The following is a 14,506-nucleotide window of genomic DNA, read 5'->3' as shown; positions in this document are numbered from 1 at the left end:
CAATTACGGAGGAAAGTAAGTTTATTACTTGTCCGTTTCGGCGAAATTGCCGAAAGTTCGTGGTCAATTTCACCTCTGTGATCCGACAGTCTCTGGCCCTCCGAGCTCGCACCGCGATAAACTTTATCCGCTGGCCGTCTGATACACGAGAAAATTAATTAGCGTGTCGATACAAGCGTCGTGCTCGATGCAAATCTCGAGTTGCTACAGGGATGAGTCCACCGCAATTTCAGAGCAACCCCTAACGAAAGACAATTCGAATTAGATATCATGGACGATGAATGTATCTTCTATTTCATTCGCGTTCTTGTTGTCATTATTAACGCGAGGTTTCGAGAATGAAGTAAACCGTTTCGTCAGTTACGCGGCAAAGGGAGAAACTAATATGCAAATATTTTCAACACACCGAAACATCGAATCGAAGTATAAAAAAAGGTCAAATCGGTAAGCGTTCACGGGTAATTTGACAATGCGGCAACAAACGCGGTTACCCGATTCGATTGCAACTGGCAGCTACAGCTGATTCGATCAATTGTGAAAATTCGGCTGTGCTTTTTGTATTCTCGTATCACGTAACGAGTGGCGATTGCTATTCAAAATAGAAATTGCAGGGCCACCGGTGTATAAAGTTGTCTCCGTCATATCGATCCAATTACGGTCGCTCGTTCGCGTCCGCTTGGCTTCCACATAAAATTTCCGCCCCGTCGAAATTTCCCCGGCAATACGACTCACGCCCTTTCCCCTTCTTAATCTACCCGTCTCGATTCTATCGCGTACTCTACCAAACGAACCCTATCGCTGTTTAGCTTCGCCTTCCAAAAATTGAAACATTCGCGGAAACTTTATCGATCGTAATTTTCAACTAGGCGCACTCATCTCGTGCCAACCACATTACTTCGGCCGAAATAATTTTTCACAAGAAGATCGAGTAAACGCATTTAGCAACTTTCGAACGTGTAGATTCGAGCAGAGTAAACTGATCATTTGCAGTCGACGCTGTTCGAAGCGTGTAACAACGATGAAAGATGGTTGCACGGTTCCTCGACGCTGTCGCGTTACTTTCAAAATATCACGTCCGCGTGTCACTTAACCGTGTCATTTGGCATCCGGTCTTGCCCGTGCAGCTTCCTGCGCGCATTGTCAGCGCGGATCTCGTCGCAAATGCATGTTCGCGTCAACGCTGACCCCGGAGCCCTTTCAGCGACGTACACAAGAGCACCGCGCGTCTATTCGTCACGAAATCCGTTCGCGTGTCCTTGCGCCATGATGATGAACACGTTAATTATTACCGTCAAGGTTCCCTCGCCAAACTGCAGTGGCGGCCGATGGCAATAGAATTCCAGGCTAAAAGGGAACGAACCCGAGGTCAGTCGATGACGTTTCACCAACAAAATTGAAACAGGTCTGTGAAAAGGATCGTCGAATGGCCCTCGCGAACACTTCGCAATCGCAATGTTTGCTCTTTCTCGTCGAGAAGCCTCTGCCCGTGTTCTGTTCCCTGGCGACCGCCCGCCAATCTTTTTTCCCCTTAATCACCAGCTTTCAAAACGAAATGGAAGTTGCGAACGTTCGTCGCAAGGGCTGAACTAATCGAAAATGATCGCGGACAAGTATGGAATACTTTGCGGATAAGAATATCACGATATTGCATATGGATTTCTTCGCTAAATCGGGAAGAACTCGGTTACAACGAGCCAATAAAGAAGAAACATAGAATTCGTAATCACTCTGTACTAAACGGGCATCGAACAATGAAAATAATGTCCAAGGGCTTAATTATGCAATGTCAATTAAATCTGCAGTTTCGTCCAATTGATGCAATTATATCGTCGGTCAAACCGGATGAAATTCTCGTAACAATGCATTAAAACGAGCCCTTCTCCGGCGAACATTTTTAGCTCCTCGTGGCTTTTATCGGCTAAATCCTCGACGAAATATCGTCGCCGTCAGATTTCAAGGAAAGTTAAGAGTCCACGATGATCTTCTTTATAGGCAGAATTATCCGGAAGCGATAAAATGGACTTCCGTCGTCTCGAATACGTCTTTTAACCGTCTCGAAAAAAAGCGGAATCTGTGAAAGGAAATCGATTAAAACAGTCAATGGACAAACCAGGACAGCTACGAGGTTGCACGGTTTCACAAGTTCGCCTGGCGATACCTCGGCCGTTCATTAATCGTTTTCGCCGGAACTACCTCGACGTCGTCATTCAGGCTGGTTCTCTCTTGCCATCCCTCGTTCCACGGTTCGCTTTACAGGCCAACTTCCGTGTAGCCTACCGGAGAATCATAGGTCGTATCTTCAACGCGGTTACAACCCGTCAAAGTTACCGGCCACGAGATTTTCACCCTTATAAGTTTGCGAGGGACGTTGCGGGAAACGAGTGCTTCCAACGAGTATGCAACTCTTACCAGGATTCCCCGTGTCGACGAGCACCTAACCTAACCCAGCGACTCGACGGTGATTACATCCGGGATAAGAACCGAGATGTACGGACGAGCAAAGATAAAGGGATAGGGGAACGTGGATGCGACTTCGTCGAGGGAAATGAAGAAAAGGGGTGAAGTGTCGAACAGATGAAGACCACGCGAGGGAGAATGAGAAAAGAGAGAGAAAGAGGGAGGAGGCACGAGAGACGAGCGTAAAAGAGGATTCGATCATGGACAATATGTGATACGATAGAAATGGGTTTTAAAGTGGAGAGTGTTTAAGTTGCGCCCTTCTCAGGGGAAATCTCGGAATATCGACTGCGCTGCAATGTTAAACACGCTAGAACCTCGGAGACGCCTTCGTGCGACGCGAAGGACCAATTGCCGATCAAAGGTTTCAGCGATTTTCCTCTCGTTTCGCCCATGCTTTGAGTGATAGTTGAAAGAGGACGAGAAAAAAGGTGTTTCGATTGGAGAAGAGAAAAAAATATATCCACTTTACGCAAACTAAAGTCCAAACTGTCTTTGAAGAGACTCGACAGAACTCGAGAAGTCGAACGAAATTAGGAATTCATGTAGGTACTCCGAACGGATGTTGATAAATTTGTTCTCGTTTGTTTCTACAGGACAAAGGATCGATTCGACGAGAACCGGTAATTTGTCGGAAACTACTCGAGGATTAATCCACGCTGACAGTTTGACTTACCGAATCAACAAAACAGTGAATTCTATGCAAATTCTGGTCTCTTGGTCGAAAGAGACATCGACGGTAGCGGCGAGTGAAATCGGTATTAATTCCATCGTAGTCGATGGACGAGTTTATTTGGTCCTCGCCTTCGTAGTCTGCGGCGGAATTTCCGAGGAATCCGTCAGGGCGTTCGTTCAACGACGAAACGAATAAACTCTTCCTCGAAGCGCTATTGTCACCGCGAGCTGACCTACATACATCCACATTCTTTCACGTTCGTTCCGTCCAGAATCTTCGCGTATCGTTTACTTTCGAAACGAGCAAAAACTAGGGAGAACTATCGACGTTAGAATAATCGCCTCGATTCATAAACTCAAAGTTATCGTTGCATTGCAATCACTGTAATGACGTTAAACGTATAACGTCAGATACGTATTCTCCGATTATCACTCGTACGCGGCCTAAAGCCTAAGATTTCACGTCCCGACACGCTAGAGGGCAATTTCTCTTTACTTATGTCGATCGTTCGTCGAATCAAAGAAGGAAAGTGGCAGATTTAGCGGTCCTTCGAAATTATGTGCGCTGATTTGTGACGAAAGTGGCACGATACACGCGATCACGTCGCTTGGGACTTGTTGGCCCTACGATTCCAAACCGATAGCATCGCGAAACGAGGTACTTTAGACGAATAAACCTACCACCTGCCAAACCGGCACCCTATCGAAAAAACGACTCGTTTCGCGCTCGCGTGATTTCTTGCCGCACCAGACGACTCCGCGACAGTGCGCGTCGTGAAATTGCAACTAGCAAAACCAGAGGGAAGATCCGACGAATAATTCTTGGATACTTTCGACCCCAGTGGTTCGTGCAGAAGATCGTGACCGATTCTCGCTGTTCGCAAAATTACATGATAAACGGGAAGATATTTTTCGGACTAGCAACAATTCGTAGTGGTGCAAATTTGCAATGAAAATTTACTTTTCCAACAAAGAAGTTACGCTAGATAATGGAATGCAGAACAGAAGACCGTCTAGTCTACGTTTTCGTAATGGCGATTGATGTTAATAGAAAAAAGCGGGCAGTGCCGATTTTCGCATGGCCCGACGAAAATAGGAATAAAATCGCGAGAACGCGAGTACTAGCGTTTTTTTCTTCCGACATCGAGCGGAACGACGAGTTTAATTACGGTGGAGCGAAGCGTTTGCGCGACGTACAGTCGTTATTCTCAGCACAGCTCGCGGCTGGTCGCGATACATTTATGGAAAGGTTCCGACGATATTTGCGGTACACCATAGCGGCGTAAAGCTCAAAGCATTTAGCGTGCTAGCGGCGATTCGTAGCACTGCGCAACAACCGCGAGCCCCGCAAAACGCGTCGCCAGCACCAGCTGCGACAGCATCGTCACCTAGTCGACCGCAAAACTGCCAGCGGAATACCAAAATGCGACTGGCGAGTACGCTCACCAGGCATCCGTGAAATGATACCCGGCACGAGCTCGAACACGCCGAAATAACTGAAACTTTTGCGGCAGTGCCGGCGTGGCGATGGATTCCAAGGATTCTACCGCGTTTAGGGTTCAGCTACCTTCTTCGAACGCCGATACGAAAGCTCGCGCGCGCCTCGTATACTACCCTTCCGCGATTTCCTGCCTGGTATTCCCTGCGATTCCGTCCTCGGCCTGCAGTTCCTCTGGTCCGTTCGATTCGTTGGTTTCCGGCCGATCGGAACGACGCGTCGAATGTTTGCCGGCTAAGCGAGAGAGAAAATCCTCTCCACAGAGATATCCTTGCGAGCTTCGCGGTTTTGGCCCCGAATTTGTTGTATATTCGATTCGCGATGTAATAACGTTAAAGCTCTCGGTATATGCACTCACTCAACATACGAAAGGGGTTCGACCGCCTCTTCTACCGTTATGAAAGATCGTAAAGCTTTCCATACGGTGAAACGCGAGAAACAAACAAGAACAAACGGCGCATTTCCTCCCGCTCTTTTAATTCCTTCTCCCGGGGGCGGAGCAACAGCCGGCCGTTCACCCGGGAAAGAAAAATTTCAATTACCCGCACCCCCGAGTTTCTTACTTCTAGTTTCCGTGTGCCGGATGGTACCTATAGGTTTCGTCGTAAAACGGTCGCAGCCCGGCCAGCCGTCCGCCGAGAATGTAGAACAAATCCAAAGTTGTCTCATCAACTTTTCACTGGCCGCATACCGTTCCTGGAAGCTCGTTCAGTTATTCATTCGTGCGCTGGCAAAACGACTTGGCCACCAGGTCGTAAGGTCGCCGATCGATGCGTCCAACATGCGCTTTGTTTTCCGCATGCTACGAGCAATCGGAACGCGTTTCTTTTGTCGATATCCAACTCGATTATCGAAATTCGCCGGTCGTTTAGGTGGTCCATGCGAAATTACAGTGCCGCAATGCGAATCACATTGGCGAGCATTTATGGAAGTTGTCGGCACCGGTGACGTAATCCAAAAAGAGTTAATTATCCTCCGCTATTAACACGCTCTAACAATACGCTTAAATCGTGGGGCAAATAAAGTACTGTACACGGGCTGCTCGTAATTTTGCGCTTAATTAACGTTCTTCCCTCTGGCACGTATCTACACCGACCTCCTTCTTGTCGATCCATCTTTCCCGAGGTGTGAACATCGGGCCAATGATTTCGAGGTTAACGTGGCAACGGGAATGCGTTAAACGAGTCGCAATTTCCACGGACCATTCGAAAGCATCGAATGAGCGAGATGGCGAAAGGAGGAAACAGGGGTTCAGAGGTGGAGGATCTTTCTTTTTTCTTTTTGACGCGTCAGGCAGTGAAGGAGGGCAGTGGGACTACGGAGAAAAAAGCCAGACATTCGGCTCGTTCCGACCGGAGGTATAACCGGAAGGAAGAAGACGTCGCACGAAGTCGAATCTTTATCGACTCGGTCAGCTACCCGCAGCTGCAATTGAATCAAATGTACCATAGGGAAGTGCACTTAACCGTCCCTCTTGTCTCTTTTCTTCTCATCTCTCTTTAGACCGTGCTGCCACCGGCAGTCACTGACGCCGAACCGGCTTCTCGGAGGCGGCGCGCCAATAAGCTCATTCCCGGACCAATAGCGCCGAAAGGGAAATTGCTGTCGCGAGAATTTACTCTGTCCACCGTATTTTTCCCCGAGAGAAACCAATATCGCCGCGGTTCGACTTCCACTGGGTCAGCCGATCATTTCCTCTGCCATACCATCGGGCTTTCAAATCGAACGCATTTTCGATTCGTGATCTGAGAGTACTTTGATTTACTGGATCCATGAAATTTTCCTCGTTCGCGATGTTCCCTGTGGGTCGTACTTCGTACATCAAACGTCAAAGGTTTGCAAAGTTTGAGTCCCAAGCAGCGCGATCGCGGTGTTTAGATTTTGTGTCGAAAAGTCCCAGCTACGAACCACTGACGGCATTTTGTATTTCACTGTTATTTTGTCAATAATTTTTATTGAACAAAACTTGAAATATTTATAAACCAACAGTACGCATATATAACGATATAAATGTATTTCATAAAATAACAAATATGACGGGCGCTATTGCGCCGCTCGTTTCTCTTTGCAATCGATTAAGACAAGCGCTATCGCGCTGTTCGGGATTTTTCGACCCTATTTTTTCAAAGACCCCTGGGACTCAAACGGTTGACATTAACATCGCGTGATTCTATTAACTGGTCTATTAAAATGGTCGAATTGAAATTTCGTGAAAGGTACGGAGGAACTTGATGGTTTCTTCGCCGGTCCTGTGCGAAACAACGTAAGCGCTACGAAGATATCTGACGCGTAGGTTCGCCACGATTCCTCGTGAATTATTGCGCCGTCTCGACGGTATGCGGATTATCAAGTAGAAAAGTTCTCGCGAACATCGTAAATTCCGGTAGCACCGTAGGGCGTATTTTATCAGACGTTTGCCGGGGCATTGCACTGACTCGAATCCGATTTACCTAACCAAGTTTTAACATCACGTCAACGAATAAATAACGGATGATAAGACAGTTCTCCCACGTTATGATATCTAGACGTTGAGCGCGTTCGCTACAGCCGCTCTCAACCTCGTGGATTTGGGGACCGCTGACGTATCGAAAGTCTCCTTTAGCGATAATTCACAACGACGCGACGCTGCGCGTACAAACTCAAATACAGGCACACACCCGCATACACGTAGCCCTGTAACAAGCGTAAGCCACGGAAACAAGGATGGTCGTGCTTAAGCAGCGTCTACGAGCTGCCTAAAGCACGTGGTGCAAACTTAGCCGAACACGAAGTTTCAAACAAGTCCGCTTGCACAATACGGAAGCTGGTCGTTCTAACCAGGCGGAGACACGGCTAGGCGTCGCAAAGAAAGAGAAAGGAAGCTGCTGATGATGGCGGCGATGCCATCGAGAAAGCCTGCTCCAACGTTATCGGGTTAAAGGGAGGCGCGATACAAGGTAACGTAATCGTCGGAGGCTAAGAAAATACGAGTGGTGAAGAAGAGTCGACGACAAGGGTGTGTCTGAGCTACGATGGATATGAGGACGCGTTTAAATTCCGCTTAAAAGTCCATTAAGGCCGAATTAGGCGGCCTACGTCTACCACCTCTGAGATCGTCTCGTGATCCAGCCTGTACGAAATCGCCGCCGTAACTTTTGTATAATGCTACCAAGGAAGATTCGTCGCTCGCGTCGCGTACAGCTAAGTGAGGTAGAGAACATCGAGGTCAGTTTAGCCGTGATACAAAAAAATTCAGCGCAGAATATACCGGGGTCCGGGAAAAATCAATGCAAACTATATTCATTTTGGTATTAAAATGTTTGTAGAAGTGGACAAAAGAAAAGTTGACTGGACAAGGTTGATGTCGGCGGTGATAAACAGCTACTGCACTGGCATTCGAGTGCTCGCGTCCATTGCATTGACACTGTCATTGTGCTTAGTTCATTTACGAGGATAAATCAATCGCGAGGATGTTTCTGCTTGGAAATCAACGCGATCCATGATCGTGTTTGAATGTTTGGTTTTTGCATCGAAAAGTTCGCTGGAAGGCGCTATCGAGGAAACATCACAGCACGAAGTCCCCTTAATTTTCGAAGGGCAGATGATGCAAAGAGGCTGGATAGTTGGATCGATGCATCCTTTAAAAAGTTGGTTGGAGGAATCCGTCGCGAGAACGCGACTGCAGGCCGCTCGGGTTTAATTGCGTTTCACACAGAAACACGGTTAACTGGATGACCGGGTTTAATTACATCGTTCGCGGCTCCAAAGTGTAAATGCAATAGATGCCGGCACGCGCGCGGTTACAACGCGCAATTGAAGGTTTTATGAAAATCGATTTTCCATAAAGCGACGCATTCACGTGCTACGTTAATCCGGATAAATTTGCGTACCATGCGCCGATAACGTTGCACGCGTACGACGCGTTGTTCGAAGGCTCGTCCCGAGTTCTTTGGTCCAACCGTCTTGTTGTTCATTCTTGAGTGGTTTTCGCATGCTCGACAGGGTTTATGCGCGAATAGTTACAAACAACCGCGGCGGTTAACAATAATGGAACAGTCAACGAGATGGTATCGTGGAAAATGTGGAGAACACGGGGTTTTCAATTTCTTTGTTCGATTCATAATTACAGCGGATGTTCCTTTAATTGAGACCCAATAGCATAAATTAAATGTTACTCGGCACGAATGTAACCTTGTTACCATCCGTGTACTTCTCTTTTTTTTTTTTGTTATAATTAAAACAATAAATTAACGTATAACTTATACCGTTTCTAGAATACGCGATGCGTAACGTCATCAATTCGTACACGCCTGTCGTCCGCCACCTGCCGTTCTTGATATATTTATATCGACATCAGCCCCGATGTTTGTCTCTACGGAGAATCTACGTTCGTCGATAACGTTCGATTATTAACGTTTCGTTAGAACAACAACTTGTTTTAAGAGGGTCGAATCTTATCTCGTACGCCTTTATTTTACCGTTAGCTTGATCGAATAAGCCACGGGAATACCGGATTTCCGAAGATATCTGTGTTTCCACTCCTTCCATTTGGATGTTTCCGTTCGATCGATCTATTCGAATCCAGGTAGCTGCACGTTGGCGTGCACGTAGCTGGATGGAGGCCGAGGTGGCACGTTACCTGCTCGTGGCCCGAAAAAAGACCTTCAACTTTCGACCTACGGAACCAAGAAGAAAAGGCATCGCGTGTTCGAGGAATCAGCACGATCTCGGGCCAGAATTTCGATCGGGTCTTGCGTCGCCACTCGAAGGACAGATATTGTCTCGGCCCTTGTCAATGAAAAAATCGCGAAGGAACCGCTGAATAAATTAACCGTTACGTGACGAGCGGATCGTGTCCGAGACCGGTATTTAATGTTTAAACAATTTCCCCAAAGATGCGGTCATGGACGTTTTATAGATTTCTTTCGACTGCAAAAAGGTGTTTTCTTCTTTCTACTCGAAACAAAGAAATCAAACGACCGTTCGTGCTCGTGCTACGAGTGCGAGATCAACGAATTAATAATAGGAGCAGCAGAAACTATCTAGGAAACGTACAACGATGGAACGACGAAATCGGAAAAACACGAAAGCAGGGAGTACGGCGTTGTGGATTTGCATGATTGGTCAATCAATACCCTTCTGCTGTTGATAGCCGTGCTACTAGATAAAAACCATTCGACAACAATGACGATGCATTTATTCAAGAGTAACGATTAAATTTCATTCCCGCGGTCTCGAGTTGAGCGCAAACGTTCGCCGATACGACGAATCGATTCCTGAAGGAAGCTGGACGAAAACACGATGGTACTCGCTCCACTTTCCCGTTTAGCCGTTCGATCGACTCGCGTAATAAGTTTCAACGGTTGTATAGGAAGGGGTGGACGCGGGATTCGAAACGAAACACAATTCCGCGGCGACAGCATTTTTTAGTCGATTCGAGGCGCCAGGGAATTCCGGCCAGGCGTATCGGGTCAAGAGAGATTAAACGAGAATTTGGTCGGCAGAAACGCGCGAGATACACGGTTCTCTGTTGTAAGCGCCATACCGCGAACGACGATGCCGTTTCCCGTTCGAAAAACCCCATCCCCTCAACTCCGTTAACGTTGCAATTGCAGCGGCCGTGTACAGGACACGAGTACCCCCTTGAAAAACGACCATGCCAGTGTCGTTCCCGGGAAATAGTTTGCGTTTTATACGACCGAGCGAAAAAGTTACGCTGTCGCGCACCGGTTTTCCGTTAAGGCGGCGTTTTTCTCCGAATGTCGACGTGCAATTTCGATCCACGGGAAAATAGCCGACTACGAGAAGGGTAACAATTTCGATTTGCGGTCAAAATTAAACGAAGCCTGCTAGCTGATATTCGAATCGCGCGGTGCCATCGCAGCGAATAGTTGCATCGACTCCAGCAGTTCCAGCAATTTCATTCGCTTCACCTGGCTAGCTCGCTAACAAAATGCAATTTAATTCTCCTTGATTGTATCGCCAGTCATACCAAGAATCCTCGTATGCGTGCCTGTGCCAATTTACAATCGGCGCGGCGTGTCACCGAGAAAAATTGAACTGCACGTTTAAATCGCGCTTTATCGTAACGTCGCGTTGCGTCGTCGACGTACTTAACCTAACTGTGCTTCGACGCTGAGTTTGTACCTAGTATACCGAATTACTGTTTCGAGTAACGCGCGCAACAAATTCGCAATACCATTTATCGAGCACGATGCTCGGGGAATGTTCGGTACGTTGAATTAACCAGGAAAATTTAGTTACTCGAAATATTAGCGAGCAAACGGTTAGAGTGGCTACTACATAAAAGCGGGCAGCAAGCCTGACTGCATCGAATTCAACTCTCGTATATAATGAAATTCGAAAGGTTAATTACGTTGATATAAGTTACAAAACGAGGAAGTAATTAATTCGTCGGGTTACCGATAACCCGAAAACAATTCTCGCGACTACGCTTATAAATTTAACCACGTTAAAAGGAGATACTAAATCAAAACAGGTTAAAAGGAGATGCTAATTCGAAAACGAATAGCCGTGGCTGAGTACTACTCACGCAGACCGACCCTATTAGCAAATGCAATTCGACCGATTGCCGGTACCACGCGTACTCTATTAAAACGGGAACCAACCTCGCATTAATCCCGCCGATGTTTCTCTATTTTTCACCGTTCACGAGTATCGTGGCAACGATACGGTGATCGATCGAACACCTTGCGGCTATGGAAATGACGATTCGACGCGGTGAATCGATTCGGGCACAGGTGCATAAGCGACGTAGAGACGTTTCGACGTATAACGCGACACAAGGCTCGATAATTTTCGAACCAAGAGCCGTAGGCCATGTGTAACAGCCTCATAAGTTAGTCGCGGGAGGAAAAATCGGCGGTGCGCACAAATTACCGCAAATTGATAGTTAGCGAGGTTGTAAGTTATATTCGACCAGCTCGAAGAGAGAGGTTTGCCAGTGGTTGGCTGCATCCAACGAACCGTAAACGTGCTCTTCGTGCATTTCCTGGCTCGGATACATCAAAGGAGTAATGAAATCAAGCATGTCGCTAGGTATTCTAGAAGATCGATTTCTGACTCGATCGATCGAATTTCGTTCCGAGGCTCCGAGATACATTCACGATTCACAGAGAATATTATCTTCTTTCATCGCGTTCTGCCCTTTTTCCACGGTCCGACAAAACTTTTAATTGCGAATTTATTAACGACTCTCGATGGTTGATGGAAAAAGCGATCTCCATCGCAACGTGCGTTTCGTCAATTACGGAAAACTCTTCCTCGGTGTTGCTTTGCGACAACTTTTTCGTTCGAAAAAACAACTCGACTTTTTCAATCGAAAATAGATACTGCGATATTTTACACGGTAAACGACGAAGCAATCGAGAATCGATGTGCCGATCAATCCCAGGCAAGCGTTTAGCGGTAAACCGGCTGACAATGTTCGTGCAATCAACGAATAAAAAAGATTGGTCGGAATCAAACATGAGTCGGAGTCGCACAATTTCTCAAACGCTAGATCGTCGTAGTCGTGAGTCTGAGCGCGATATCTGAAGGACGATTAATTCTGCTGAAAGCGAAATCGGTGCGGTATCGTTTTCGTGGAGCTGGCAGTTGGAGGGGGTCATGTTGCTCGGAAAACCGCGAGATCCACTAGCGGTTCGGTGTAATCGCGTTTAAAATAATTGCGCGCCTAGAATTCGATCGATCCGGGCGGGCAGGGGGTGGATCCAGGTGTGAGGCGTAGTTCCAAGTTCGTGGCACGAAAACGCCAGCCCGCGGCATATCCTTGCACTGCCCTTAACCCGCCCTTCGCGCCGCGGCCTCAGCAAACCTAACCTGCGCAGCCGCGTTGCAACTTGCATCCAGCATGGAGCGAGGCCATGTGCGCTATTAGATCCATCGACAAGAAGAAACGATGGGTCGACTGCGGACGTTGTGGCAGCGAAGACGACGTGGCGATACACCACAGCAGGAAATAGGGCTGACGGCGAAACGGACCAACAACATTGAAACAATCATTCACATCGATGTCGAGAGAATTAACGTTTTCGATCCGAGAGTTTTCTCTCGATCACGCGGTTAGTTTTTATGCACCTATCGAATCCTCGCGACAAAATCCCAATGCCAAAAGGCAGAAGGAAAAAAGAATAAAAGATATGAGGGAAGGAGGAAAAAAAATCGTGTAGCAAACGTGAAAGCTTACCACGAACCCGATAAGTCTGTATCCTGAGTTTCTTCTCTCGCCGGGGTGTGGTTCCTTGGCGTACGGGTGGGGCCAGGATCACCCCACGGGATTAAGGATTTTGGACTTGGCTGGATTCGGGAAGCTCGTGCCTGTCTCTGTACGCGTCTCTTCGAGTATACGTCAGGGGGTTGGCGTATGCGTGTGTCGGAGGGACACAACCGCGCGCGTGGTTGTTTCTAGGTATACGCTGCTATAGAGGTTAACGGTTAAGGCGGGGACGCGTGTGGGAGAACGCGTTCCTTTCTGGCATCGACGTGGCTATGTAAACGCACGTTCGCGTCAGAAAAATTGCGATGGATCAGAGGGAAAGAGGACGGAGAAAACGCGTGCAGGTTTTTGACCGTACGAGCGTGTCGTGCACGCGAGTACCCGTGTCCCTAGAACGAGACCTCGTAGGTAGTGCACGGTACTTGCGCACGTGTGTTTCTACGGGGTGATCGTTGTGTATGTGCGTATAAGGACGATTTTCTAGGTGGTCGTGCGTCGATTCGCACACCAGTCGGAGAACGGTGTCCGGGGATCATAAGGCGAAACGGGTTTTAAGGTTCTTTTGGATGAAACGGAACAGGGCGAGGGGGTCGGTCTAGACGAACTCCTGCCTTCGCTAGGACATTGTTACTCTCGGTAGATTGTTTCGTCACTGAGAGATTCGACCGATGGTAACGCGATCCATCCGCGGCAGCCACCTCCGCCTATTTTCCACGTTCCTGACGGCCTGGTCAGGACCCGTCAAGGTCCTCACCAGAAATGTATCCTTTGCCTCTTCCGCTCCTTCTTTCCACCGTTCGTTTTGTCTGTTCTTCTTTTACGGTCCGTTCTTAGTCACGTGATGCATCGCGCCGCGACATCGTGCGTGCTACCACCCAACGAACTGATCGTGTCACGAATTCGCGTGCACCATCGATTCACCTCACGGTTCACGAACTTTGGTCGATCTTCGACGATATTCGCTCCTTTCGTCAGTCGCGAAACTCGACCGCACCGTGTTCGCGCCGGCCTAGCGACGAATCGGACACCGCCAGACCCCCGACCTTCGATTCAGAGATTCGAGGTCGATACGAGGCGTTCTCACGATGGACACAGACTAAAAAATTGTTTCCCTTTCGCTTCGACACCGACACTGATAACTCGACGCTAACGTCGTACTTGACTCGCACACCGTTCGCAGCACCGTTCGCGAACCGTTGGCCGAGTTAGCGCACTCTGTTTCCTCGCCTCGTGTTGTTCTTCCAAGAATCTCTTGGTTTCGTCTGACGGAAAAAAGATCGAGGCGTTGCTGTTCCTTTCGATAAGGCCGCGAAGTCACGACTGCGACACAACGTTCGTGTAACGAATCGGTCGCGGCGGATAATCGCGCGCGCCTCCGAACATCAAGGCGATGCGTTTTGAAAGCAGCCGATAGCTCTCGAGCGGTCGAATCGTTCGACACTCGCGGTGCACGTTCGCGCGCGCCACGATTCCAATAAAATTCAGTAGAAAAATCGCGAAGAGCGCGTCACACACCGCGAGGGAGTAGTTGAAGGTACCGCTTGGCTGGCGGTGGTGCGCGGCGCCATGACAGTATTCGCTCCTCTACTACTGCCCCCACCAAACAACCCCCACTGTCGGCGCACTCTCTCAACCCCTCTTCTCCCAGCGAACCCCTT

General features: G+C 48.2%; 1 protein-coding gene across 15 annotated transcripts in view; it reads right to left on the bottom strand.

Annotated features, from left to right (window-relative positions):
* LOC122566660 (protein turtle-like) overlaps positions 1-14,506 on the bottom strand; it is a 156,215-nt gene that overhangs the window by 47,740 nt on the left and 93,969 nt on the right. Inside the window, exon 1 of one of the 15 annotated variants that reach the window (XM_043724223.1) lies at positions 12,819-14,399. The exons of the other annotated variants lie outside the window; for them this stretch is intronic. The gene's annotated coding sequence lies outside the window, so the exon portion shown is untranslated. Of the gene's footprint in view, positions 1-12,818; positions 14,400-14,506 lie in introns of those variants that run through there. 15 annotated transcript variants of the gene reach the window in all.

Source organism: Bombus pyrosoma, linkage group LG4 (genome assembly GCF_014825855.1).
Source record: "Bombus pyrosoma isolate SC7728 linkage group LG4, ASM1482585v1, whole genome shotgun sequence".
Taxonomy (NCBI): domain Eukaryota; kingdom Metazoa; phylum Arthropoda; class Insecta; order Hymenoptera; family Apidae; genus Bombus; species Bombus pyrosoma.
This window is presented reverse-complemented; position numbering and strand designations above follow the sequence as displayed.